We start from the raw sequence: 5313 nt of genomic DNA, 5'->3' as shown, positions 1-5313 counted from the left end.
TAATTAGGTTATTATAAGAGTAGATTGTTATAGTTAGGCCTTTCTTTTATAATCTATAAACTATAAATAAGTGAATATAATGAAGTATATTAGTATATCTAGATTTAGTCTTCCTTTCATAGTTATTCTTAAGTTAATGGCCTATATTATAAACTAGTTCAAAAGATCTCTAAAGGATTTATTCTTTATAATTAGTAAATATGTATAGATAATATATATAATAGAGTTTCTTAGCTTTATAGGGTCTTTATTTCCTTAATTTTCTTATAAATTAAAAGGAAGTATTGACTCTTAGTTTTAAATAGTTATAGAGGTTACTTAACTTTTAAATTTAAGTATATTTACTATAAAAATATTATTATTCTAATCTAAATATCTATATACTTTTTATATCTTTTATAATTTCTTAATATAGATTATTTTAAAATTTATATATAATTTATAATAAAAACCCCTAAAATACTAAAGTAGCTCTACTAATAGGCTTCTTTTATCAAAATGCTCTTAAAATAGCGTTCTATAAGTCTATAAAGCCTATTAAACTATACTTTAGATTAGTATATAAAAGATTCTAAACTTATAATATAATATATAATAGTTCTTATATAAGAAAGCCATAGTTAATTTATATAATATTAATAAGAAAAAGGAGTAAAAAAATACTAAATTTAGATAGTGGGTTACTTAATCTAAAGCTGGAAGTATAGCTAAATTTAAATAGTTATATTATAATACTAATTTATCTAAAGTTTAACTATTTAATATTTAGTTAATGAATTAATTAGAGATAAAGAACTATACTAATAAGCTTTACTAAGGTATATAAATTATAGAATTTAGGGATATAAAATTATACATCAATAGCCTAAGGGTAAGCTTAGATATTAATTATAACTTAGTTAGGTTTAAATTATCTAATTAGGCTACCTATATAACTTTTCTTATATAGTTACTACCTACTATCTATTATATAGTATATCTTACTATTAATCTAGATATAGACCTTATACCTTAATTATAGCTTAGTTAATTTTAAATTATCTAACTAGGCTATCTATAGATATATCTCTATAGTATATTATATAGGCTACTATTTAATTAGGTTTTTTATATTATTTCTAACTTTCTATAATAAACTTTTATTAAAATCTATTAATAAATTAGTTATTTATTACCTAATAGTCTATCTACATATCCCCCTTGTTAATTTAACTCTTTTAATTAATAAGTAATTTTTAATTTATTTTATATTTAATCTAATCTACTATTTATTAACTTTTTAATATTTACTTTTCTCTTAACTTTTATAATTAATCCCTTTATATCTCTAATATTAACTAGTCTAATCCTTAATAATATTTATTTAGATAAGGAGTAATTTCTATACTTTATAAATATAATCTTTTATTATAGAAGATTAATATCTATTTATTAATTAATTATAGTTTAGTTAAAAGTCTTATATAAAGATAGAACTAGTAAAAATATCTAGATAATTCTAAGGGCTTTATTAAAAAATAGATTATAACTAATAAGAATTAAAAGCTTAAGCTCTAAATCTATAATTCTTTAAATAACTAAATTAAGACTTAAGGAATAAAGCCTTATTCTATTCTAGCTAAATTAGATATTATAAGGATTTAAGGCTTCTTTATAGATATAATAGATATAATAAAAAAAAGTTATATTTATAAGTTTTATATCTAGATATTATATAAAATTGTTTAATCTAGTAGTAGTAGTAGTAGAATTCATTTACCCGATCTAGCTTACCTCTAGTAATGGCCGCTATACAGGGGTACTGCCGGGCCTACCTAGCGGCGAAATAATACGCTACACCCGAGATATATCGTGCATAGAGGTGAAGTTAGGGTTTACCCACTTTGCCCCTAGTTACCCGTAATCTAAGAAAATTAAGTATAAAAACGTTAAAATAAAGGAAAGAATATTAAAGGAAAGTTAATCTCCGCCCTAGTGATATAGCCACTAGCATCTAGCTTTTCGTAGCGTCTTCCTACCTTATTAGGAGGCCTACTATATCTTCTAGACCCCTCTTAAGATTATTATATCTACTACGCCTGTAACTTTATTTTTCCGCCCTATATACCTCCGTGGTTTCGCTATATCTCCTACTTCCTACTTTAAATACCCCTTATACTACTATATCCTCTTTTTCTCTTACTCTACCCTTACTTTTATCTTACTTCTATCTCTATAATATACTATCCCTAGATATATAACCTTTTCCCTAGCTAGTTAGCTACTCCTATATTATTTTCCTACCTCTTAAGGGAAGGAAGGGGATCTAGCCCTTCTTCCTATAATCTATATTTTATCTACTACTACTATACTACCTATTAGATTATACTAGTTATTCTTACTCTAGTTATTACTACTCTAGTTCGAATCCTATAATATTAGGATTAACCGCGTGGAACTATCTAAGAAGTTAGGTATTCTCTATAAATATAGAGATTATTAATATAGCGCTTTACTCTTATATAAGCTAGTTAATTATTTAATCTACTATATATCTATTTAAAATTTTAAAATAATATATTATTTAATAATAAAATAAGTAAGTAATATATAATATTAATAAAAAGATAATAATATTAGAGTCCTTATAAAATTAGAAAAACTTAATTATTATATATAATCTATAACTATCTATAATTAAAAGAAACTTTTTATCTAGTTAGAATTAATGAATTTCTCCTCTCTTAAGTTCTAAAAAGTTTATTTAATAGCCTTTTTCTTCCTTTTTCTTCTTAATACTTAGGAAGATAAAAAAAGTACTATAATTTAAAAAACTTACCTTTTTTTAGTCTAATCCTAAGTATATTTATTAAAGTATTTTAACTATTTAAAAATAGGATTAGAATTAATTATACTAGAGCTTAAAGTAGATATTTTATCTTTATTTAAGACTAAAGATTACTTTTAAATTAATTAATAAGAATATTAGATCTTTTAATAGTAAAAAAAAAGAATAGAAGAGTATAATTATTTATTAATATATATTTAATTACTATTAAGAGTTTATATATAGTAAGATCCTTAGCTTATTTAATATTATATAATAATCTTAAGAAAGTATCTTATAGTACTCTTAGTAAATTATAATAAAATAAGATTTATTAAAATTATAAATATTATATAATCTTATAGAATACATATATTTCTTAAATCTATTATAGAAATTTTATATATCTATAGTAAAAATTTCTATATATATAGCTTCTATTAGCTTTTATATAATAAGCTTAAAGATTAAATAAATAATATTTTATAAAATCATATATCTAGATTTTTCTAAGATAATAGATCTAAGTAATAAGAGATTTCTCTTAAGCTATACTTAAATATCTATAGGATTATAGATATTTAGTTTTACTTCGTCTATCTTAAATTTAGATATATAAGCGCTTATATAGTATATTAAATCTACGCGATTAAGCCTTAATATTAGGCTTTTTTCTATATTATATTATAGATATTACTTATTTAATATAATCTTTAATTTTATAATACTCTTCTATCCTAGGTAGTAAATAGTAACTATATAAATATTAGAAAATCTTATTAGATACTAAAACCTTATTAAGTAGTAGCCTATATAATATACTATAGAGATATATCTATAGATAGCCTAGTTAGATAATTTAAAATTAACTAAGCTATAATTAAGGTATAAGGTCTATATCTAGATTAATAGTAAGATATACTATATAATAGATAGTAGGTAGTAACTATATAAGAAAAGTTATATAGGTAGCTATAGTATATAATATAGGAGCTAGAATACTTAAATCTAGAGCTCTAAAATAGTATATATAAACTATATAATAAAGAGTTTATACTAAAAATTATATATATATAAGAATACTATATATTTAAAGTATATAGCTTATTTTAAATAAATACAATACTTTATAATTAGCTATAGTTAGTTAATATATAATTTACTAAGATTATAATTATTTATTCTATATTAATGGTTTTTATTATTAATATAAGATATATATATTTTATTAGCTAATTAATTATAACTATAATTATACCATATTTATAAAAAATATTATATTAATATTAATCTTATTATTATAAAGAATATTTAGTATCTTATCTATCTATAAGATAGCTAATAGTTTTTTATAACTTTAATCTTATTACTATATATATTTAAATAAGTATACTTACTTAGCTATTAGCTTTCTATTATAATATAATTATTATATATCTTAACCACTAGGTAGTATACTAACCAAGCCTTCTATCTTAGTTAGCTATACTAAATTATTAATCTATACTAAATTATTATTTTTTTCCTTTTCTATCCTAACTTTCTACTAGAATATATTAAATATATCTTCTAAACTTAAAATTCGCTACTAGCACACCCTAGCTACTATTTCTAATTATTCTAAACTTAATATATTAGATTTAGCCTAGTTATTTAACCTTCTATATTAAACGCTACTCCGCTAGTTCTATAATTATAGAAAACCTAAATCTAAAAGATCGAACTAAAGAACGTTAAATATAGTATAAGAAGCTACTTTAATCTAATATATTAAATAGCTTAATAATCTATAGGTACCTTATATACTCTATAATATTAAGCGTTATATAAATTTAATATTAGTATATTCTTAATAACCTCTAATTAATAAGATATAGTCTAGTTAATTTATCTAATATCTTCTAGAAGGGTTCTTTTAGATTAAATAGAAGCCTATAGATAAGAAGAGACTTAAATTAGAGGATACCTTACGTTTAATAATCTAGTTTAAATATATAAGAGGTTAGATTAAAGATATTAGTCTAAAAAATATCTATAATTTCGATAAAATAGGGTTCTAATTAGATTAAGAATAACCCTAAAAGATTATAACGCGCTATTAATATAGCTTAGAGAAGCTTAGCGCGAAAGATTAAGATTAAATTATTATCTTAGTTAAGTATATTACTATAGATAGCTAGATTATAGTCCTATATTTAATCTTTAAAGGTTCTATATATATAGAGGATTAGTTCTATAATAACCTAGTGCTTAATTAACGCTATAATATTTAAATTTCTCTAAATAGCTAGTTATTTAATCTACTTACTCTTAAATAGCTTTATATATTCTATAAGAATATAAAAAGTTAGGTTAGGATTAATAGAAAACGTATACTTTTCTTTAATAGATATAGATCTTATCTAACCTTTAAATTCCTCGATTTTTACGAGAAAAATTAGATTATTCTAATTAGCTTTTAACCCTATATATTCTATTTTACTTAAACTTTAGATTAAAAGCTATTT

Source organism: Penicillium pulvis, assembly GCF_028828015.1.
Source record: "Penicillium pulvis strain IBT 33274 chromosome Unknown contig_1_segment0_segment0, whole genome shotgun sequence".
NCBI classification, from domain to species: Eukaryota; Fungi; Ascomycota; class Eurotiomycetes; order Eurotiales; family Aspergillaceae; genus Penicillium; species Penicillium pulvis.
This window is presented reverse-complemented; position numbering follows the sequence as displayed.